Raw genomic sequence first — 25,808 nt, 5'->3', positions numbered from 1 at the left:
TGGGAGAAACACCTGCGCCACCTCTGGGAAGTGTGGATGGCGCTGCGCAAGGCAGGCCTCACGATCAAGGCGAGTAAGTGCCAGATCGGCCAGGGTTCCGTGGTGTACTTGGGGCACCAAGTTGGGAGTGGCCAGGTGGCACCCCTTCTGCCCAAGATAGAAACCATCCTGAATTGGGAGCCGCCCAAAACCCAGACAGAGGTGAGAGCCTTCCTAGGTCTCACCGGGTACTACAGGAGGTTTGTCAAGGGGTATGGTAACATGGTTGCCCCCTTGACAGCGGTGACTTCGAAGAAGCAGCCCAGGAAAGTGATTTGGACTGACACCTGTCAGAAAGCTTTTGAGGCCCTGAAAACTTCTATGTGCACGGCGCCCATGCTCTTGGTTCCCAACTTCTCCAAAGATTTTATCGTTCAGACAGACGCTTCAGAGCATGGTGTGGGGGCTGTTCTTTCACAGATTAATGAGGAGGGCCTAGATCAACCTGTAGCCTTTCTTGGCAGAAGGTTACTTCCACAGGAACAGAGATGGAGTGCTCTTGAGCGTGAGGCATTTGCTATGGTCTGGGCGCTGAAGAAGCTAAGACCCTACATGTTTGGGTCTCACTTCCGGGTTCAGACGGACCACAGGCCCCTCAGATGGTTGATGCATATGAGGGGTGAGAATCCAAAGCTGTTGAGGTGGTCCATTTCCCTACAGGGTATGGATTACACGGTGGAACATCGCCCTGGTACAGATCACGCCAATGCTGACGGTCTGTCCAGATTTTTTCACCTTAGTGATGAGGAACTCCATGGGGTAGGGTAGTTCTACCCACTTTTCACCTGGAGGGGACACGTGTTAGACCTGGCACCTTGGCGTGTGTCTCCCTCCCTCTTTTTGTCGCTGTGCCTCATGTGTTTTTATGATGTTGGCCGCTCAGACCACTGTGCCACTGCCAACCAGTGTCACGGTGCGAGTGCTCCCTATGTAAAATGTATATGTTGGTTGGATTCCATGATTGGATTGTTTGGTTTACTGTCAGACCCCAGTAAAGTGCACCAGGAGCGCCAGGGCGTGTAGATGTAAATGCCGCTGGTGGGCTTGCAGCACTGGTTGTGCCACCCACAGAAGCGGCCTGTAAAATATGTCTAAGGTCTGCCATTGCAGAACCTGCGTGCAGTCTGGTACTGACATGCTGACTGCCAAGTGGCCACACTTGCCAGTCCCTAAACCTTCCCTTAACTTCATGTTAGTCACCCCTCTGGTAGGCCCACGGGCAGGGTGCGTTGTAAGCATAAGGTAGGACAAGCCTGTATGCGTGGCATGTCCTAATAGTGAATTACCGCCATCTTGTTGTTCACTATTGTAAGGCTACCCTGTTCTCATAGGCCAGCATGGGCGGTTAGGATTGTTACATCCTATGATCCTAACCGACCCAGGGAACATGGTAGAAGATCGAGTTTAGTATGCCTGAACTCGGAATAATAAGGTACATCTTTTCGCAAGGTTTATTTTAATATTCTGCGTTTGCAAATGCTGCTTCTAGAAAGCTGGCCTTTGCTTGCCTAAGCATTTCAGCCCGCCTCTGCGTGATGTGTATCTGATGTCTGGCTGGTGTGAGTGACAGGGCTGGGGGAACCCAGATGGGCGGGGCTAGGTAGCCTGGCGGTGAATAGGAAGATCGACAGGTAGATGGGTGGGAGGAGTACACCTAGACTCTGAATGGGACTGTGCCCTGCCACCACAATGACGGCTCCGCCCCCTGTGGAGCGTCTGATGACTCTGCCCTGCACTCTGAAAGAAAAAGCCTGCATCGCGTCAACACAGTGCTCAGAAACCGGACTGGACTAGGCAAGGGCCCCCCTGGCCTGGGAGAACAAAAGAATTGCTGTATAAATGTAGGAGCCCTGCTCCTAAGAAACTAGATCCGCTTTTGACCAAGAAGAATCTCTGCCTGAGTAGAAGGCACCGTGAAAGCTGTAAGGAGGAAGACTGTCCCTATCCTGGGGGACTGGCCTGCAGTGGTGACCTTGCTGCCAAAGGAGAGAAGAGGAACCTTTTGCTGAAGACTTTGCTTTATTTTTACTTATCCTGAACTTGTGCTTTTCAAAACGATCTCCAAGGGCTTGGAACCAAGCTTGCCCCCTGAACTGAGCCCCAGGACCATTGGGCTCAACCTGACCTTCACTCGCCTGCTCCTAGACTGTGGTGTCCTTTCCCTCGCTGGAGCTGTGACTCTCGTGCCCCAGCCCCTCCTTGAGCCGGGACCAGGACTGCTTAGCCGCCCCCGCCTTGGGAAGAGCCTCGCTCAATCTGAGCCGCTCCCCCTATGCTGTGCTGGGCTGCCCCTGTCACCTCGCTCGCCGGAGGCCCGCTGCGCACCTTCACCCTCCCGCCGGAATCGGCGTTGTGAGCATTTCCAAGCCTCGGACGGCCCGGACGTAAACTGCGTGCCCGGCTGCCCTGCTTTGTTCACTCGCCACCTGCAACACCCCGCTTTTGCCGTGAGCCTGAAGATCAAACCCCCATCGTGAAGTGTGGGAGCCCCGGACGCCGCCTCGCCCTTCTGACAAAGAGCCGCTGAAATCCCGCACCCGCCTTCGCGTCAAGAAACAAGGTACTGTACTCACGAACTCGACCGCGAGCTCGCATCGGATCCAGGGTCCGCAACGTTCTGATTTCCCTGTCGTCTGCCGTGTGCTTCCCGGTCGCCGCCTCAGCACAAAGTGCACTGAGGCCCACAGTTACCTTGTGCCCGCCTAAGAACTTTCCATAACAAAGAGAACTTTACCGTATTTATAAGAATTGTGGCCCCATCAGTTTAACGTTACGGGGCCTTGTATTGAATCTGCTGAATCTACATAAAAGCTTATTTTTATATACTTCCTGATTGGTGTCCATTTGTGGTGCATGCAAGGGGTTTACTGTATGTCTAATTGCAATTGCTTAACTGTGTACGCCTGAGACTTAGCCTAGACTGCTCGCGCCACGCACCTAGAGGGTGAGCAGGGGTTAATCTGGGTAGTCATCCTTCGCCCTGACAGGAAGTCAAGGGTCCCTGCTTGTCGCTGGTACATACCTGCGCCAACCAGAACCCCCTCATTTCTAACAACCGGTACAACAACGCACACGGGCAGACCAGGCGAGTGATTGAGAGGACGTTTGGACTCCTGAAGATCCGATTCCGGTGCCTTGACAAGACAGGCGGGTCCCTCCCATATGCACCAGAGAAGGTCTGCCAAATCTTCCTCGTGTGCTGCATGCTGCACAACATGGCAGTTCAGAAAGCAGTGCCACTCATCCTGGATCCGGCTGAGCAGGAACATCCACCCGTGGAGGATCAAGGGCTTGGTCATGAGGCTAGTGATGAGGAGGAGGAGGATGATATCCGGAGTCAGCTCATACGCAACTTCTTCTCATAATGGTGAGTCACTGGGTATGAGTGTGCAAGCTTGTAGCATTGAGTGGCATGTGTTGCAATGTGTGTGTCCAGCTGACTGAATGCAAAGTGACTTTGATGTGTGTTCAGATGTGTAACTCGAGCGATGATGTCATGCCACACAGTTTAGCAGAGAGACTTTCTCAGAAATTTGCATGTGTGCAACATTGTTCATGTTTCGTAAATGACCATGTGTGCGGCGAGAATTTTTTAAGGTGACTTCTTGTGTGTCATTCCCAGGTTTTTGTGCCTGTTGTCTGCTCATGTCATCGTTGTCCTCCTGCTATTCCTCATGAGGATTGCAATGCGTGCTGAATCATCGTTCCATGCACGGACATGTGGAAATGTCAGTTTCGGTAAGGATTGCAGCAAGGCTTTTTGGTGTTGGTACGGGTTGGGAATGTGTGGGCCTGCTTCTGTGCATGTTGTGGTACCATGCATACATGTCTTCTCATCATGCGACTGGACAACAACCATGCATACATGCATACATGTCTTCTCATCATGTGACTGGACAACAACGCCCAAAACAGTAAGGAACTCTTCAGCATCGTCAAAGAGTTCTCCACCCCCTGCGCCGGAAACAACGACATTACTCCCTCGCAAGACCTCTGCAACTCACTCGCCTCGTTCTTCCACCGCAAGATCGCCGACATACACAACAGCTTCAACGCACAGACCACGCACCCTACCACCGAACCAACGCCCGCCACCAACACCCTCTGCAACTGGACCCCAATCAGCACCGAAGACACCACCCGCACTATGAACACCATCCACTCCGGATCCCCTACCGACCCCTTCCCCCACCACGTCTTCAACAAGGCCGACGCCATCATCGCACCCCATCTCCGGGACATCATCAACACCTCCTTCCACACTGCCACCTTCCCAGAGAGCTGGAAGCACGCCGAGCTCAGCGCCCTCCTGAAGAAACCAACGGCGGACCCCACCGACCTCAAGAACTACCGTCTCATCTCGCTCCTTCCTTTTCCTGCCAAAGTCATCGAGAAGACCGTCAACAGACAGCTCGCCACCTTCCTCGAGACGAACGGCTCCCTCGACCCCTCGCAGTCTGGGTTTCGGGCCAACCACAGCACGGAGACCGCCCTGATCACAGCCACCGACGACATCAGATCCCTGATCGACAACGGGGAAACAGAGGCCCTCATCCTCCTAGACCTCTCTGCTGCGTTCGGCGCGGTCTGCCACCGCACCCTAGTACAGTGCCTCAACAACGTCGGAATCCAAGAGAAGGCACTGGAGTGGATCATCTCGTTCCTCGCCGGAAGAACCCAGAGAGTCCGCCTCCCCCCGTTCTGCTCCGAGGCCACTGAAGTCATCTGCGGCGTACCTCAAGGATCATCACTCAGCCCAACCCTCGTCAACGTCTACATGACCCCCCTCGCAGCCATCGCACGCCAACACAACCTCAACATCATATCCTACGCCGACGACAACCAACTGATCCTCTCCCTCACCAACGACCCCGCCACCGCCAGAGCCAACCTACATGAAGGAATGAAAGACGTCGCCGAATGGATGAAGAACAGCCGCCTGAAACTGAATTCAGAGAAGACGGAAGCCCTCATCCTGGGATCATCCCCCTCCGCCTGGGACGATTCCTGGCGGCCCCCTGCCCTGGGCACCACTCCCAAACCTACGGACCACGCACGCAACCTGGGCTTCATCCTGGACTCCTCCCTCTCGATGACCAGACAAGTCAACGCTGTCTCCACATCATGCTTCAACACCCTGCGTATGCTCCGCAAGATCTTCAGATGGATCCCCACAGGAACCAGGAAGACTGTTACCCAAGCACTCGTTACCAGCCGACTAGATTACCGGAACACCCTCTACGCCGGAACCACAGCCAAACTACAAAAAAGACTCCAACGCATCCAGAACGCCTCCGCACGAATCATCCTGGACATCCCCCGTCATAGCCACATCACCGGACACCTGAAAGACCTGCACTGGCTCCCCGTCAGCAAGAGAATCATGTTCAGACTCCTTACCCACGCACACAAGGCTCTCCACTACCTGGGCCCCAAGTACCTCAACGACCGAATGACCTTCTAGACGCCCGCCCGCCAGCTACGATCAACCAGCCACGCCCTCGCCACCGTCCCACGCATCCGCAGAGTCACCGCCGGAGGAAGATCCTTATCCTACCTGGCAGCCAAGACTTGGAACTCCCTCCTCATCTACCTGCGGCTAACCCAAGACCACCTCTCCTTCAGGAAGCAGCTCAAGACCTGGCTGTTCGAGCAGTAACGGACCCCTCCCCCCAGCGCCTTGAGACCCTTCCGGGTGAGTAGCGCGCTTTACAAATGCCGTGATTGATTGATTGATCATGGAGCATATGACATGTAGCATCACTCCCATGACATGATAGTCACCCTTCTTGACAGTCATCTGTAGTGGAGTGTGGCGTCTGATGAAGGCATCAATGTGTGTAAACCTTGCCTCTGAAACATTGCGGATGCTACGGGTGGACATAGTGTTGGACATCACAACAACAGGCTCTATGGGGAATTGCAGCCTCTCCGTGTGCAGCAGGATGTGTTTTGCTCATCCCCTTAACTGATGTGCCAGTTCATTGGGATTTACATCATCCGTGTTGTGAAGGGGGGGTCCAGCAAATGTCCCACATGTTCTGTTAACTGACCTGTGAGTCTGTTCATATGGATGCATTTCCCTTTGTGTGTATTTGTGGAATAAAGGTGTTCAGCACAATCCAAAGTGCCTCATCTCTGTCACTGCAGCTCTCTTGCCAGTTTGCATGCGTTATCTATGCCATAATTGTCAAAGATTGAGCATATGTGTGTATGTGTACTTCGGCAACATGCATGCAGTTCTTCATGGCTAATGATCTCTATTGTGCATGAAGTACCTGGTTGTGTATGTATTTCTGCAGGTTGCTCCCCACAACGGGACATGAACGTTTGCTGATGGTGTGTCTCCTGTGCGCAGCTCCGCATTTTGTTGGCTGATCATGTGGCCCCTTATTTTTGGTGATTGTTCATACATTTTCTCTGAGTGACCCATAAGTAACCTGACACTCCTTCCTTTACATACACCTGTTGCACTGTGCCTTTCTGACCTCCTTGACTTTGTGTGCTATTTTTTGCCTAATTTCTCACTTCTTCCGCCTGCTGCTGCCTCACCTGTGGCACCGCCCCACCGAGTGCCCTGATTCTGCAACCCACACGCCTCCCAAATGCTCCTCCCTTCCCCCCACCCATTCTAAATGCAGCCAGCAGCTTTTCTGTGCCACTGTTGCGCCAACGCCGTGTCAAAGGCAGGACCGTCTGCGCCTGCAACGTGCACAGTGCACAACCCTCTGGTCTTTGCATGACCCATGTCACACAACAGGCTGATGCTGCAGCCACCCTCCAAGCAATGTCCTCCAGACAATCAATTGCCTGCTATCAGGCAGCCCCTAAGCACACACACAACACCTTTGCATGCTGAGTGTGCAACTCCAACTGCCTACACAGCGCTGCCCAGCCTACCAGACCCTGTCAGAACAACCAGGTCATGTGCCTCCTACTCCACACCCGCTCCATCCACAAGCACGCCATTGGACTCTTACCTCCTCAACACACCAGCCCCACACATCACCTTCATGACAGTAACCTGGAAAAAAGCATCCTCAGCACACAACTTCTTCATTGCCATCTCAGACAGATACAAGATCACCCGCAGAGACGGCACCAACAATCCTAGAGGATGAATTGCAATTTATTCCCAAGTACACCCTCAGAGTCACAAATCCGGTTTTGCACCAACCCCCTGGCAACCCTCGGAGTAACACTCATCTACAGATCTCCAGGCCTACATCCACAATTCCGCTAAACCATCAACACGTACATCTGCACGCACGCCCTCACCTCCACAGGCTACATGTGGCTGGGGGCCAGTAACTTCTTGCTGGTGGAGAACCACACCACCATCCATCATTGGTCCATCAACATTTAAATCCATGTCTCCCACAAGCAACACACTGCCCCACACCCCGCTACCGATCCCCCAAATATGCTTGATGTAAGTCACCACAGACAAGCTGTGTGGGACACTCAAACCAACACCACCGCCACACCCTGCAACCTCACACACTGGATCAGCATCTGATCCAACAATCTTGCCACATTGACGGACTTTCCTGTGAAGCACAACAACAGTTGAGCCACCTGGGACAAGGCAGACCTACTGGACTCCTACATATCTAGCCGGACTCTTGTGCAAACCTTGCAACACAAAGAACCATCATTTACCTTACAGCACTGGAAAACGCCACACACAGCCATCACCATATCATCAGCAAGGACAAGTGGAGATCCTTCAGATAGTGCCGAGGCACCAAAACACACGACATCAAGGAGCTCATCAGCATTGTGAGTGAACTGACAGCAGATCTCCATCCAAGACACCCCACCCTTTCAAGGCAGATCACATCCCTTGCAACTTTGTACCACTGCAAGCTCATGGCCATACACGACAGCCTTGGCACACAGAGGCAGACAGCCTTATTATCGGCAGGACAACCCCCCTCAGGTTCTGGACTCCCGTCAGCAGCAAATACACAACCTGGCTCATGTGCACCATCCACTCTGGCTCTCCATCAGGCCCCTTTCCCACACAACATCTCAACCACATCATTCCCCATCCTTGAAGCCTACATCCAGCGTGTCATGAATATCTCCTTTGGGTTTGCCACATTCCATGGGTGCTGTAGGCATGCAGAGACCCAGGCCCTTCTTAAACAACGGACGGCAGTACCGCAGGATCTCCTGGAACATCACCCGGCTTCCATACCCAGAAAATGTCATCAGGAAGACACTCAACAAGCAACTGACACATTTCCTCCACGCAAACAGCTCCAGGCAACCGGCACCAGACCATCTTCGACAGTGATCACACCACTGCATCCGTCATCATTGCCACCACCGATGACAACTTTGCCCTGCACAACAATGGTGAGCCCACCCCCCTTGACCTCTGAACGCCATTCTACACCATGTGCTACCACACGGTCAGCTCAAACATCTACAACCCTGGTATCCAGAGGAGGGCCCAGGATTAAATCAACAAGTAGCTCACCAGCAAGGCCCAGGGAGTCGGCATCCACCCTGCAGCATGTAGTACACTGGGGTCATCTGGCACATGCCCCAGGGCCCATCTCTCAGCATGACGATCTTCAATGTCTCCATGACCCCCCTCTCCACCATCACATACGCACACAACCTCATCATCATCTCATATGCCATTGACACCCAGCTGCTCCTCAACCTCACCAAAGACCCAGCCATTGCCAGATCCAACCTTCAAGAAGGCATGAGATCCATTGACAAATGGCTGTACATCAGCCACCTGAGGCTGGACTTGGACAGGACTGAGGTCATCATCTGAGGATTGTCCCATTACGTCTGGGTCAACTCCTTGTGTCCTACCGGCCTGGGCACCGCACCAGCACCCAGTGGCCACACACGCAAGCTGGTGTTCATCATGGACTCATCGCTCACAATTACCATGCAACTCAACACCATCTGTACCTCATGCTGCAACACCCTCCGCATGCTGCAAATGATCCACAGATAGATCCACTCCAAGGCAAGAAAAACCGTCCCCCAGGCCCACACCAGCCGGGTCAACTACAGCACAGCCCTCTACGGAGGAACTACAGCAAAACTGCATGAGAAGTTGTCCCCATCCAGGGTACCTCCGCACACCTCATCTTCAACATCCCCCACCCCAGCCACATCACCGTCCACCTGAGATAGGTACAATGGCTCACTGTCTGCTGCAGGATCACCTTCAAACTCCTCAACCACACTCAGGAGGCAGTTCACAACCCCAGACCGAAAACAAACCTTGGACGTCTGTCATCCAACACCCCGTTGGCCCAACTCCGTACAGCCCACCTTGCCCTGGCCACCATTCATCACATCCACATAAAAACTGCATGCAGGAGATAGTTCTCCCACCTCGCCAAACAGACCTGGGACTCCCTCCCCGGGCACCTCAACATGACCCATGAGCTCTACACCTTCATGATACTCTTCCAAATTGGTCTGTCTGAGCAGTATTGCAAGCCCCCCCTCAGCAGCTTGAGGTCACCACGGGTGAGTATTGGGCTCCATGTCTGTAATTGGTGGTATATTGTGACCCATGTGTGTCCTCAACCAGACTCAGATCCAAGTGTATGGATGGCTGGAGTTAGTTCCACACTCAGGCATACTTTGACATATCCCCACACGTATGTTGTGTACTCATGCTAAATGACTGCAACATAAAATTACAATTATTAATTATTTTATTATAGGTCTGGGGCGTGATTTGTGCACAGAAAAAGTTGCAATACAGGGACCATAAAATCCAAAGTTCACAGGTGGAGATGGGATCCTTGGCATTTGAAGTCATCAGAGTCCAGGCCACAGTGTTTGGCATCATTGTTCAGACTGTGACCAGCAAGTCCATGTGGCAGATAATGTCAGTCAATGAGGTGATGCTGTCGCATATGAAGGCCAGGTGACCTGGGAGATGTTGATAGGCCGCTGCCTCTCACGGTCTTTTCTGTGGACGACCCACCTTCCTCGGGGGACCCTCAGATGCAGGCCTTAACGATGCTTGGGACACTCCGTCAGACGAATCCTCCTCCTCCTCCCTCCCTGTGGCTGGTGGTGGTCTTTGCCTTGTGGCACAGGGAGGGTTGCCCATATTGTCGGCAATCCGACAGAGTGAATGGCTTATGTTCCTTTGCACTGCCAGGTGCTCAACCAGTCTTGCCTCCATCCGTCCTTGGTGTTCTTGTTGACTGGTGTTTTGCTCGGCCTGCTGGTTCTTGATCTTTGTGAGGGTCACCACTACCTGGCAGACCTCCCTGGTGTCACACCGGTATGCGTCCATGATGTCCTCTATGTGTGACATACCGGTCCCTTCAGCTGGCTGGTCAGGTTCTCGCCTCCGCCTGCCTCCACTCCCACCACCCCTGCCCACACAAGCCTGGGCTGCCATTGTGGGCACATCGGGTCTACGGGACCCCTGAGGGATGGCAGTGGCGGTGTTGTCTGCCTCCTCCTGGGTGCCCGGCGCACCTTGTCCCTCATGGTCAGACTGGCTCAGTTGTTCACTGCGGGCAGGGCTCCTCGGTGTCTCCTGGGATGTGGCAGGAATGGGGGTGGTGTTTGGCACAGATGTTCCTGAACCAGGTGCTGCAGGGGCTTGGACAGCAGAGGGTCCAGGTCGGTCGGGGTTATCCACAGAGTGTTGAGAGGCGTCGCTGCTGGTGGGATCAGGTTCCTCCCCAGCCTGGGACTGTGATTCTTCACCCCCATTGATGTGTGGAGATTCATCAAGTTGCTCTGTGTGTGAGAGACAGACAATGTTAATGCTGTTTCATGCAACATCCATGTTTCATACAAATTCAAGTTGGCACTGCTCCTCCAGGTAGTTGTATGTGCCTAGCATTCTCCTCAATGTTCACTTGTGGATGGGTATGTTGCGGGGGACAGATTGATATGTTCTCCTAAGTCTTTGACATGTAGATTTGTGGCTTGGATGCTTCTTTGGCTATGTATTGGTCTTGTTGTGTTGCATGTCCATTGTGACAGTTTGTAAATTCATTGCCTGTCCTGGGGGTGTCTGCTTGTGTAAGGGGTGTGTGTGACAGGGCCTGCTGGTGGGTGTAGTGTGATTTGGCACTGGGCTCCCAGGTGATGTAGCTATCCCCCCATGGAGCATGCTGCCATGACAGTGAGTGTGAGTTTCCTGTCCTAGATATCAGACCTTGTTGTCTTGGTGTTTGTGTTTGCACTGGTCACAGGAGGGCGTTGGGCTGCCTACACCAGGGCCAAGTGTGAGCTATCTTGTCAGTACTTTCCCAATCCATGTGCATTGTGCATGGTGCATGGGTATGTAGCTGGGCCATATGGGATGAGGGCAATTGTGTATGATTTGGAGTTCAACAATGCGTTTTGTGACACCCACCCTCCCAGCATACCGGACATCCATTCTTGGGTTGGTGCTTCGTGTAGCATGGGACATAGCATGGCCTTGCTTTTTCAATGGGGCATACACATGTTATTGGCATTAGCGTTGTTTTTGACTGTGGTTCTGGCCGGTGAGGGCTTGGGGGTAGTTGCGTGCATTTGGTGTAGTTGGGGTGTGGATGCCATGATCCCCATGTTACGTAAGTTGTTTGTGTACTCACCAGGCTCTGGAACTCCTTGAAGTCCATGTACTCCCACCGGCGGAAGCATGGCCATCACCTTCTCCTCCCAGGGATGGAAATGTACTGGTCTGCGGGGCCCACCACCTCCAGTGATGTTGCTCTGGGCGTAGTCGTCATTCATTTTTCGCTTGACCGCCCTCCACAGATCGTACCACCTGGCTTGGCATTCAGTCCTGGTCCTTCTGATGGGTGCAACAGCATTCACCCTATCGACGATCCTCTGCCACAGGCGTGATTTTTCGGCTATGCTGGTCTGTCTGACCAATGTTCCAAACAGCTGGTTGTGGGTGTGTGGGTCTGAATGTGAAGGTGTGGGTCTGAATGTGAAGAGGGGGTATGTGTGAAGGTGGTTGTGTGATGGTGTATATGTTAAGGTGGATGGGTGCAGTTCTTGGTGTGTGCTCTCTAGCTGCAGTGAGTCTGTTGCAAAGGCTCATGGTTTGTGTGTGTTGGCCCTTTTTATTGGTCCATTTGTGGGTGGGCCTCAGTTTGAATTTTTGGTGGGTGTTTTATAAGGGGTGGTTGTGAGTTTGCCCATCTGTTTGCCTGTTTGGATGTGGCCAGGTCAGTCCTTTCCATTTTTTGTGCAGTGTAGACGTGTTTTGTGGTGTTGTGCGAGTCGAATAGACCCTCCTTGTGCTGTTTTACAGTGTCCGTGGTTCAGTACGGTACAGGGGTACGAGTCGTACAGGCACACACCCCCATGCGATTTGTATGTACGGTGCGTACACCGACATTGCGTTTGTACGGTGCGTACACCGACATTGTGTATGTACAGTGCGTACACCGACATTGCGTATGTAGGGTGTGTACACCGACATTGCATATGTACGGTGCGTACACCGACAGTGCATATGTACGGTGCGTACACCGACATTGCGTATGTACGGTGCGTACACCGACATTGCGTATGTACGGTGCGTACATACGCGCTGTTGTTGTAAGGTACGTACATATGCATGGGGGGCCTGTATGACTCATACCCGGGAACAACTTTTCCCGGGATAAGAGTCGTACAAAGTTCGCTTCGTAGCGGGTAAAGTCATTCCCTGTGTACGGGACGTTTTCTGTACAATTCGTAAATCGAAAAGGCGGTCCGGATCGTACTTGCTCGGTCGGACTGTATTTTTAGGCTTCATACGGAAAAGTGTCCGGGTCCGTCTCGTACTACTTTTCCCGATCTGATTCGTACAGATAGGGCAGATCCATGTGTATTTTTCACATACGAATCATACTTCATGGGTCGGACGGGACTTGTACGATCCGCATGGAAAAATTTACGTATACGAGTCGTACGGGAAAAAAAAATACAGGATCGGAATCGGCCCCTAAATGTTATACTAAAGTATCTGAACTAAAGTGTATACTAAAGTATATAGAAGGGGTCTCAAATGCCTGACCTAACAAACTAGGAGGGACAAATTCATATTTGTGTGCAGGTGGAAAGTTATTTCAACATCTCATCATACACTAACACTATCTAAATACAGCTGGAAAGCAAATATTTGCGGATTGATTGTACAGAGAGTAAAAACATTTGCATACCTCCCAGAGGTTAGTAATTTTATAGTGACTGCGCGAAATTATGGAAATTCTGTTGTGCAAGTTATTTTTAACCTTCATAAACTTTGTGAGAGTCATGAACCTTGCAAATTGTGCTGAGCACTGGGAAAAACTGCTAATAATAGATTTTATGAGAGAAAATCACGGTTTACATTATTTTGCAGGGAAACACTGATTTGTCCCGAGGCAAGATGTGCAAAATTCATAATTTTAACATCTTCGCACAATGCACATGTAGTGAACTTCACATATCTTTGCTGGTTGTGTCTTTACTCCACAAAACCCTTTAGTTTGATCCTGCACTTTTGGAAGCATGGAAAAGCAACATTTGAAAACGTTGCACTTCCCTGTCTTTCAACAACTTTCTTATGCAATATGTACAGCTCTAGGCTTCGCCTGATTAAAATGTTTTCAATATTATTGCTTACAAGACGAAACACTAGATTTAGCCTTCGATTACGAGCTGCACAGGGGTGATGCTAAAATTACCATGTTGTCAATTACGATTCCAAACAGTGATAAGAACTCTTATCCTGTGAAATTATTATTTTTCTCTTTCCGATAAGGAAAAGAACCATGAGGATCTGCAATTACCAGGTCTTTTTTTGACATGTTTATTCCAAATTTGGGGAAAGTTCCACCACCATTGCTTTGAACAGATGGAAAATAGGAGTGTGAGGGACTATGAGGGTTGTGGGGTGGGTTCAGGGGTTGAGAGCCTGTCAGTGAGCATGGCAGAGTTAGGGCCAGGTAAAGGGACCATTATTCTCTGCCCCCTTCAGGTGGTCCAAAGCCTGCCTTGCCTGCACGTGCTGCCCCATCTTATAGGTGTGTCTAGTTTTGGAGGCCTGGCTGCGCTTATATCTGCAGCATGAGGCATGACCCCCACTTGATTTTTCTCCCCCCCACACCCCCTTGGCACCATTGCCCAGTGTTCCTGCAGAGTATAATTTCAGGTGTAGTAATTCGAGTACACTTGTGAATTGTTTGAGTGGTGTCTACACGGGGATAGCAGACCTACCAACTAAAAAATAAATTTCACTGTGTGAAAAAGAGCGTGGGGCTTGGAGGGTTTTTTCATCTTTACCCCATGAAAAACCAGCTTGCAGAGACTTGATAATGTTCTACAGTGTGTTCACAATCCTTGAACAACATCGGCTGTTCAAAGATGAAAAAAACGTGTTAGAAATTCACTCAATGCAGTGGTTCCTAGCACGTATTCCAGAGCACCCTGTGAAATCGGATCCTCACCATGTGACCTGTTGAAGGGAGTCGGTATCGTTTGAAACACGACTGCCCTGTGTGAGTTTCCAGATTCGGGATAGCTTGAGGCTTTGAATTATAGAGTGGCGACTCCCCCATTGGGGTGTGGGGGCGTCACCTCACTGCTTTCTCGCAGTGCAAGAAGGCAGAAACATAAATGGTAATAACTACCATTTTATGTTTCTGCTTCCCGCACTGCGAGAGAGCAGAAGTGCCTGGTTGGAGGTGGGCGGTCCTGCTCGAGGGCAGGGGGGAGTGGCTTGCCCACTGTTGTGGGTACTGACTGTTTGTTCGGCCCTGGGGCCGACCAAACATACAATACTCACAACAGTGTGCAAGTCACTCCCCCCTGTCCTCGAGCAGGACCGCCCACTCTCCCCTTTTCTCTATGTGTAGCTGCATGCAGCAGCCTACATAGAGAAAATGGCCCGGGTGGGGCGCGTTCCGCTGCGCCTCGCCAATTGTGATTGGCGGAGGAGAGGGAGAGAGGGAGGCTGGCTGCCTGTGGGTGGCAGCTTCCTGAAAAGTCGGAGAGCTGGCGCAGCAGGAAAAAGCGGGACGGTAAGTTTTATTTTATTTTTTCAACCCGTGGATCTGAAAAGGGATAACTCCTTGACATAAAGCACCCTGAAGCAAGCCAACTTAATCCCACGTGTGCAAAAGTGACGCCATCTGTCTCTGGATGGACCCTAACAAAGTGTGTGATACGAATGCATGTTGCCCTTATATAAGCGCCCGAATCGATGCACAGGTTCGACTAAAATTACCAAGTGTTGTAACTTGTGACTGAATCTAAATGTCGACGAACAGTGTCGCTTTATGATAGTAAGTCATACTAGACTTTCAATGATTTGTTTCAAACTTGTTAAGCATAGACCTAGACTTTCCCTGACCCATTCCTGGGTAGTTCAGCCAGCCGGAAAAAAAATCTTTGATTTGTGGGTCGTGTAGTTCTGGGTTTATAATGAGTTAAACATGATTACAAATCTCTCCTCCTGCAAAGTTGAAAATAGACCGGGATGAACTACTCACGCGCATAAACCTGGGTAACTTGAGAGAGCTCTTTAGATGTTTCTTTTATTTTTATAACTAATACCAAAAGCTGCTTTAGTTCTGCAATCATGTTTTGTTTGATTATATTGGTTTATTTATATATTCGTAGATTGATTTATTCATAAGTATCAGAAATATATGCTGCAGACAGGATCCTTTTAATGGAAGAAGTGCCTTCACAGCCCTCTGCCTCCTTTCTAGCAGGCCTTGCGGGGTCAGAGCCCCAGAGGGGCCCTGATGGAGCCAGCATGGCGGGAAGCTCAACGTGGAAGTGGGAGTTCACTATTAGAGGGCACTAATGAGTGGACAGGGCCAGGGTACAGAAGTATTACACAGATACACACTAATGTGTGCAGCCAGGGTACAGCAGTATTACAAGGGTATATACACGGAATGGGACAGGACAATAAAGCTTTGAAAAGAACAGAGGAAGTGAATGTGCAAGTGGAAAGCAATGCGTAGAAAGGAAGCACTTCTAAGCACAGCAGGACATGAGTGTGAGAGACAGAGAGTAGAGAGTGGTAACCCAAAAAGGAGCTAGGAAGGTAAAGAAGGCGGCGGTGGCAAATAGGGGTAGAAAGGAAAGTGGGTGAGAAAGGAAATGTGATGGTGCGAGAGAGTCACAAGGCACATGGTTGCATCATACATCTGAGCCCCACACCATCATTGGCATTGTCTCTTGGTTGTCATCTCCTTCTCAAATTTGCTTGAAAATGCACCATTTGCCCACTCTTTTCTCAAAATTCTCTCAGGGGGAGGGGGGAACCAGGTGCTTCAGGCTTGCTCGCTTGCCGCAGTACAGTACAATTGTTCTACGCCTCACCACTTTTAAATGTCACCAGCCGCCAATCGACCCATAATGTTCTCCAATAAACTTTCTTCCTGACCGTCTTATAAGAGAGTGGGTAAACACTGCTTGAAATCAAGACGTTTCAACGCTCTTACATTTTAAAAGAGATAAAATGCAACTGTGAAAAATAGTTCATTTCTTAAGAATAAAATTGTGATTTTAATGTTTTCAGTTAAGGCACATCACCTCGTGTACCCTTTTGCTGTAATTTTCTTTCTGACTGTTTGTAACAAGATAAAATGTGTTCCAGTACAGGAAAATCAATCATTTTGAACACCTTTACTGGTGGCCATCTGGCATTTAGCATATACGAGGGTCTGGACAGGCTTCGCTCTCTGGCAGCTACTCTTTCACCGAGGAGTTAGCACGAAAGAACCAGAAGAAGCCATGAGCCTTGCCCGTCACTTGTTTCTCACTGGAAACTCTTTATGAAGTTTCTTTACAACTTAAAAATAATTCCACGTTTCACAAGCCGTGTGAGGGACTCAACAACGGCCGAGGGGTTGCGTGCTTTGAGGCCACTTGAGAATAACGTAAACACACCGAATGATCACAGCCCGTGTCCTTGGGAGTGAAAGTGCTTAGACGCCCTTGCGAGGAGGACAGGCCGAGCCGTGAGCAAGACCGCATCTGCCCCATGATTCCCTCGACCTTGGGAGTGAAAGTGTCTGCATGACAGCCCAGGAGTAATGTGCCACTATCGTCAGCGCCCTTCGATACTGCTAACATGGCAGGCGCAACTCCCTCGTCCCATCCTTCCTCTTCCCCATAATGGTGTTGTGCGATATAATGTCGCCTCCTGCGAAACTTGTCTCTGACCTAGTGTGGGCAGGGCGCGTCTGAAGAGCTGCTGCAGAATAACTCTTACTCCGATATAATAGACCCACAGATATAATAGCACCGTTGCAACGACAGACAATGGCGACAGATCTTCCCCACGCATGCGTGAGAGAGAGGTTTGTATTGCGCATGTTATTAGGACAGGTCAGGCAAAATGTAGTGCACATTTATCCACCAATCACAGGACAAACAAACATTGAAAATGCAATAGGTCTCGTATTTACAGGAGTCCTATTACATTTTCAACGGAAGTGCGGGCATCAAAGAAGGCACGAGCGGGAGGGGGTGGGGGGCTGGTTGTGGTCCAAGAAGTTAGGGACTACAGGAGGGAATGGGGAGAGGCAGGGAAACAACATTATTTTTATGTAAAGGGGCTGATAGCCTCAGAAGAATAAAAATGACGACATGGCCATCAGGAGGCGGAACTAACACACCAAAAGACAATCATAATGCAGTATTTATGATTGCAGCCAATCAAAAATATGTCCGGAAAGTGGGCATAGCTTCCCCCACTATAGTGTATACTGCATGTCTCGCAAAGCGAACAGCGTATTGCGCTGCAACGCTATGCAAGACCTAAAAATGGATTCAACGTACTCCATACCCAAACTTTCTTCATAAAACAAGTGTAATACATGCAGCATACTCGGACTTACTTTTAAAAACAAGACATTCCTGTACACATCACACGCAAGTGACTTGTAAACCTAAGGCAGTACCGAATACATCATAAATCAACTTACTTTATAAATAAATATTGAAGTGCACATTATACCTAATTTCACCAAAAAAGCGGACTGCAATATGCACAAATGACTCCTGTTACTTTTTTTTTTAGAACTCGGACTGTAGTATGTAATGTGTAGTTATTGTGCATATGCTGTAATATGGGAGTGCCGTGTTTTGAAAATCGCAGTGTGTGTTTGTGCATCTGTGTGTAGTAATCCCCTGAAGCATAGATCAAAAGCATGGACTCGATTTTGCACAAAGAGCAAAAAGACAAAGCAGCTTATTTATAAGTCGTGTGCGAAGCCGCTACACCACTTTTTCCTACATTAAAGGTGCCGCACCGGCGGCACAAAGGGCTTGTAAATAAGCCCTAAAGTGTGTATAAAGTGTGCTCTCTTTTGTTTCAACGTTTTTCGTTGTATTTCCCATCAAAGATCTTGTCAAGATCCAAAATGCAAAATTCTACTTTTACCTCAACCCAGACAACCTTGTCCTTATTTGGCGTACTACAATTGAATTTGAAACAAAGGAACTCAGCTGTACAGCTGTAGTCAAATTGATCAAAATTAATTAACTCAAAAAGCCATTTTAAGATCAAGCTTCGATGGAGCTGTTACAACTCTTCTGTGGGGTTTGGCTCACCCACAGATTGCCATTGGTTACTATCTGTGGCAATCAGAAATACTGGCTTCTTATTGGTGCATTTCTGTAAAAGACCCTTCTTTATGTGCTCAGCTCTCTTTCTTCTGAATTCACTCAGAGAGTATTTTGATCGGCCATCACTTCCCTCCTATCTAGCTATTATTGCAGGTCAGGTGTTGCTTTTTTGGGAGAATTTTCTGCCTGCGCTACGACTTGAGCACTTGAGCCATTGCACCTGCTCCCACTCCCCGTAGTTGTTTCTGGCACCTGGCCTCAGGCAGCGCGAGGACCCCTGCTGTATATTTAAATAAATATGTCAAATCTGCCCAGAGACGCTGCTGCTTTGGTCTGGCTCCGGGCCCCTCCATGCTTAAAGCGCCCTTTCACATAAGCTCATGTGTGCAAGGGATGATGCGGGCAAAAACAAAAAGGCAAAAGGGAAGCGAATTGCGATGTTTTTATTTTGCTCTACAAACTGTGCCGACGTGTGGAAGAGGATGCTTTGTCCCTTGCAGATGCGCCCACTGTTTGCAGCCTTGGCTATAAACATCAGATAATATGTGTTCAGACTGTCCTCTGCAGAGCACGTCTGTCAGCTGTGTGGACGAGGAACACTGGCACAATGAATCAAGGCCAAGGCACAGCACGCTGTAAACTTCTGCCAGGTTGAGCAGCAGCTGCTGCAGCCAAGGGTTACCACTCCTGGCTGTCCGTAGATGCAGCATGCAGTCATACTGTGAAGGGAGTCTCGCGTGGGTGACGCGGGTGTAGTTCCAATGCGTGTTCTCAACATCTACTTAGTAGACCACCAATAACCCAAAGCAGCTGTCAGCCCTAGCTGTTCTCTTGTCCACTCAATACAAAGAAATTGTGCTCCAGAGGATGCGCTGCAAGAAGACCATTTTGGAACCATTGGAAACTAGGCTAATGCGCAGTCTTTAATACAATTAACAAGAGCTAACGGACCTGCACCTACCATTGCGCATCCATTATCCTGTCACACTGAAATCTTTGTTATGATATGAGGTGCTATTTAGGTAACCGAACTACTGCTATGGAATGGGGGTTGGGAGCACACTGCCTAACAGTCCCTGCACAGTTTGCCACTTTGCATCCTGGTAAATGCAGTACACAGTTCAAACTTACTTCAAAATTAGCTGGAGTTTTTCACCAAAGTTGTTGCAGACATTGCTGTATATCTCTAGACACGTGTTTCTTGGTTGTGCCCGTCATCAGTAGAGAGCTGCAGTAACAGAGAGCAAAGAAAAATCATCTGGTACTGCTGGAAATGCTGCCAAGTTTCTCTCAGGTCACAGTACCACTCACAGGCACACAGGTGCATCTCCAAAGCTTGTCAGCTTGCTAGGCATGTCAGATGGACTTCCACAGCAATGGTCCAAAAAAGTCACCCATGTTGTCTTCAGCAGTGCTGGGCTATAGGTGTTGTGAACTGGCAGACCACTTCTTTTGAAATTAATGTTAACCCATTTAGATGTATGGCCCAAAGAAAGTAGCATCTTCAAGGAAAGGTCTTCACACCTCACAAGGAGATGATTATTGAAAGTGGCTTCTGTGGAACGTATGCTTTGCTAAAAGGAAAAGCGCCTTGGGTATTCTTTAAGACATGTGCATGTGCCTAAACAGTGTGTCAACACTCAAAAACGGAAGTACCGCCACGGATTTGCCCGTGACAGTTGCTTTAACTCTGCACATTACAATACTCTGGTGTGGGCCCGCTCTAGTGCATCTATATTCCTCTATACTACTATAATGCCAAATTGCAATCTGAGCCGCAATGAGCCAATGGAGTGCTTTCAGAGTGGGGTGTGTGCCCCCTTTCTTTGCAGCGAGACAGTTTCCAGATTCTTTTTTGGCAGACCGTTCACTAGTGCAGTCATTTAGTTGAAAGCTTCCCTGCTGCAGGGACGTTTGCCCCTTGAATAGACTGGAGCAGTGGGTGTTTAGGGGCCATATGTAGGTAATTTCTATTTACCAATTCCTAAATACCGAATTTTACCGATTCGGTATTTAAGAATCGGTAAATAGAATGTAGGTAAAAAATCTGTAAATTTTACCGATTCGGTAATATTCGTTATTACTGATTCGGTATTTACCGAATCGGTAATAAGGAATACCTTCCCATTCATTCCTATGGGCCTGGAGGCCCATAGGAATGAATGGGAAGCCAGTCACGATTACCGATTCGGTAAATACCGAATCGGTAATAGGGGGAGCATATTCAAGGGTGTCAGGGTGTCACATTGACACCCTGTTGCACCCCTGAATCGTGCATGTGTGCACATGTGGCGCACATAAATGCCCTAAGGGCATGTATGTCTGCCACATAGCACTTTTAAAAAAGCACACAATTGCTTTTTAAAAGGTATTCCGTATTTACCACCAACCTGTAGTTGGTGGTAAATAACGAATCCTTAAAACAAAAATGCACTCACTTGAGTGCTCCCTACATAGGATTTAAGGATTCGGTAATTTACCGATTCGGTATTTTACAGATTTCTTAAAATACCGAATCGGTAAATTACCGAATCCTTAAATCCAGCCTCCTACATCTCATTTGCCTAAATACCGGTCGGTAATGGGAAATTTACCGATTTTCGGCCGTTACCGACATATGACCCCAAGTGTTTAAACTGTATATTAGAGCTCTAGGCCACGCTGACGAAATGTGGCCAAATGAATCCACATGTCGCTCTGCTGAAGCACAGAACACCTGGCTAGCATTCTCGCCAGAGGTGGAGCCAGCTTGACACAAAAGTCATGGGTCGTACCAAGTAGTAGACTTTGTAGAGGCATGGCTCCAGGCCAGCAACAGTAGCAAGGCATATGGCAGAGGTTTGGAAACCTAGAAAGAATAAACATGCTAGTACACATCTGATATGCATGTTAAGGGACCTGGCGGAGGTCTGACACCATGTACTCGCACCTGGCCGAGAGGCTGCCGTTTTGTGAAGATCTAATGTATTTACTACGATGGATCCCATGTCCTAAAAGTGTCCATGTTATACTGACGAGCTAACGCATACCGTAGTGGACTGGATGTATTTAAAAAAAAAAAAGTTTTCTGTGTAATCATGGTTGCGTGCAGAAACCGCAGACGACCTGAACTATTCACTCCATCTCCTGAGTTCACTACGATAACACACAGCACGTTTACTTCAGTACTACACCTAGAAATACAAGTAAGGGTAACAGACGACTCGAGGGCAACCTGAGGGTTTAAAGCTTCAAGTAGAAACCTTCAGGGGAGCAGGATGAAATTTAAACTCATACAAAGGAAACGTAATCCGACTTCGATGTCTAACTTGCAGTAAAATCGGTTATAACATTGAACATTTAGACAGTGCGCACTGCTAAATGGACTACTTTTTTTTTTTTAATATTCCCTACGTCAAGTTACTTAATCCTCCTGTACACGTGCCCTTATGTGACGTAACTGGTGCTCGTGGAAAACGCTCCAATTCGGGTGGAAATGCCTATATAAAACTGCGAAAAAAGGAGGAAATTATCATGAAAGCCAGCATACTAGGTTTGATTTTACGACCTTCTCATTACTCACGGATTTCTTGAGAAGAAACCCTCTAACTGTCTATGTCCCCCATTTAGGCCTGGACTACTTGTGATGCAGGGTCCCTTAGAAGTATATTATTGCATTACATATACATTTCCATAAAGAAATGTTTACCATAATCATTTTGCTTATTCATTGAGTGCACCAAATTTCCCAAATACGTTTCCTGTTCAAGAGACAATAAATCATTGCATGTCACAAGTATCAGTCCCACAAGGCACACCCTTGCATTTATTTGTAAACCCATCTCATGCAATGAGTAGCAAACGCCACTAATCTTTATTTGTTCAAACATTTTTACAGATTTTTAAAATGTCTTGTATACTGCCTCCCCATTGTTTTAAAATGTACATTGATAATTATTTTGTGCTACATACCTAAACAATTATAAGATCCCAAAGGGGAGACCGATGGTTATGCCAATGCTTGTTTTCTACTTTTACCAATTCACATTCTTGGAATACACGTGCTGCAGCCCGTCTGCGCAAGCGCGCTGTATTTGCTTTTCCGACTCAAGAATTGTTTCGCTGGCCACTTGCAATCCATTCTAGATTCTACTTCAAATGCATTTGCCCTGTTGGCATAGCACCACCATTGCTTAGTTTTCACGCGTTCTAATACATACTTAATCCTGTAAGGGAAATAAAACATAGGGGGCTGAATGGACTATTCACCCATGACATGGGACTACTTACCTGCAAGTTATTCTTTCTAGTTTAACACTCATCAGTGTTTGGCTTTCAACAGTTGGCCATTTTCCTTTTCCGGGTAGTCGTAATCTGCGCACAATGGCATTGCCTAACTCAGGGTTTTAAGTGAGATGAACCAACTGGGGGGACTCTCAAAGGGGCGTGGTGATGTAATTAGGCTGTGGCTTGAAGAATACCTGAGCTATAAATCTCTGCTTAGCATAGTGTGCCGTCCGACTGATATTTTGCTGCTTCATTATATCCAGATATATATCACTCTAAGTAACATCACAGCTACAACTAGCCAGGGCTATTGACTTTGTCAATGGTAGTTAGTTGCATAAGATAAATAAGAAACAACTATGGCTTCATTGTATATAATTTTGAAAATGCTTCAGTTCTGAAATGAAAAGCTAACACAAGTATCTTTGAAGTTACATTAAAGGCTTTGAGCAGTGGTACTGCTGCAGAGATTAGATTTATTTAGACCCTAAGGTTGAGGGTACACATGGAGAGCCAGATCGGGACACATTAGCACCTGCTTTTAAGAACTGCCGGTGGACTCGGCCCACTTAAAGCCGTGGCCTAAATTTAACATGTCTGCCTATGCAGGACGTAGAGCTTCCCATAATTGAATGAAATACCCACTGATCAGTGCGCATGTTCGCGGGGTTGCAATAGTGTCTTTTTGAGTATGGCATGGCTTTCACCGTGGATCCTGCTAGAGAATGGTGAAGGCAGGAGGAGGAGAAAGCAAGGAAAGAACCAGGAGAATTTATTTATTTATTTATTTATTTAAAACACTTATAGAGCGCAACTGTCACCTGGCAGGTATCCTGGCGCTGAGAGATTACTCCTAAGATGAGAAGAGAAGGGGAGAGATGGGAGGCTGGGGAGGGGTAGAGAGTGATTTAGGGGAAGAGCCAAGTTTTAATCTTCTTTCTGAAAGGAAGGAGCTGAGAAATTTGGCGGATGTCGACCGGCAGACTATTCCAGAGTTTAGCAGCGGCCACTCTGAACGATCTTCCCCCAATTCTTACCTTGTTGAATCTGGGTACTCTCACAAGGCAGGCTGAGGTGGATCGGAGAGTTCTGGTGGGGGTGTACCAGGAAAACATTTTTTGTAGGGATCTGGGGCCAATTCCATGTAGTGCTTTAAAGACAAGGCAAAGTGCTTTAAAGGCTATCCGCTGTTTTAAAGGGAGCCAGTGTAGTTCGGCTAAAGCTACTGTGGCCGAGGATCTTCTGGTCCATCCGAGTGCTAGTTTGGCTGCGGCCGACTGGACTCTTTGGAGTCTGTCCAGTAGCACAGCTGGGGACTCGAGCAGAAGTGCATTACAATAGTCAAGGCGACTGAGGATAGTACACCTGACTATTAGTGCTCGAGCCTGTGCGGGGAGTAGTGGCATGATTTTACGTAAGGAGCGCAGTAGGGCCGAGCAGGTGGAGACAGTTTTAGTTACCTGTGTTTCCATGCTGAGTTTATTGTTAAGCATAACACCCAGATTGCGAACACTGGTGACCGGCTGTGCTTTTTCTGGAGTTTCCGGGGGCCAGAATTCCGTGGGGAATGGGCGGGGAATCCGGCTCCCCATGCAGAACAGTACCTCGGTCTTGGAGGAGTAAATTGAAGGGAGTTATTGTGCAGCCAGGCGGCTGTGTCTTTTAAGCAGTCGTGGAAAGATTCCATAGGAGTAGAATCTTCCCCCTCCCAGGAGAGGATGAGCTGGGTGTCATCCGCGTAATTTATAGTTTTCAGTTTGTAGGATTTAATCAGAGTGATTAGTGGTGTCAAATAAACGTTAAAAAGAATCGGGCTAATGGATGAACCCTGGGGCACCCCGTGAGGTACTGGGAAAAAGGTGGATTGAAAAGGGGGAAGAGACACCGCCTGTTTCCTAGCTCGCAGGTATGAGTGGAACCAGAGCAGGGCGGTGCCGCCGACCCCTGCCTCTCTGAGCCTTTTTAGCAGGATTACATGGTTGACCGTATCAAATGCGGCAGACAGGTCCACTAAGATCAAAGCCACTGTGTGGCCCCTGTCTGCACGCATACGGAGTTCTTCCATGGCTGTAAGCACCGCCGTTTCGGTACCATGAGCTGGGCGAAATCCAAATTGGAAGTCGTCTAGAATGTGGTTCTGCTCTAAATGAGTGGATAGACAGGAGCTGACCCAGCGTTTTCGCCGGAAAGGGTAGGAGCGATATAGGCCGAAAGTTAGATAAACACTCAGGGTTCAGTGAGGGTTTCTTTAGCAGCGGGGTGATGAGTGCTTGTTTCCAGGGGGAAGGGACAGATCCACAAGATAAAGATTGGTTGCAGATCCTGCAGAGGGTGCGGAAGAGATCGGGTCCACATGCTTTCCATGTTTTTGGTGGCAACGGGTCGAAGGGGGACCCAGAGGAGATTCCGTGTGCCATTCTCTCGAAGTCTGCTTCCGAGATAGGGGGAAAAGTCTGCAGATATTCCCTGGGTAGGAGTCCAGGGCTCAACGGGTCAAGGTGGATCATGGCTGCCCCGGGGGGGTTGAGTTTATCTTGTGAAGGGAAAAGGGTAAAATTGTGGAGGATGGTCTCAATTTTATCTTTAAAGAACTGGGCGAGATTATCACGAAGGATCTGTGTGGGGGGGATGGTTTTTTTGGCACAGTCCGGGTGGATAAGGTTGTCAAGGATCTGAAAGATGCTTTTGGAGCTATTTGCGGCATTAACTATGGTGGAGCAATAGTAGGAGGATTTGCTCTCAGTGATGGCAGATTTATATTCCAGGAGTTTGTTTTTCCAGATGATTTTATTTGTGTCGCAGTAGCCTAGTCTCCACTTCCTCTCAGCCTGCTTACAGGCTAATTTGAGGGTTTTCAGGGAGTCATTGTACCAAGGGGCAGATGCTCTGCCTTTAGGTTTGCATCTTTTTAAAGGAGCTATGGAATCCGT

Source organism: Triturus cristatus, chromosome 7 (genome assembly GCF_964204655.1).
Source record: "Triturus cristatus chromosome 7, aTriCri1.1, whole genome shotgun sequence".
Classification (NCBI taxonomy): Eukaryota; Metazoa; Chordata; class Amphibia; order Caudata; family Salamandridae; genus Triturus; species Triturus cristatus.
Note: the sequence above shows the minus strand (reverse complement) of the source record.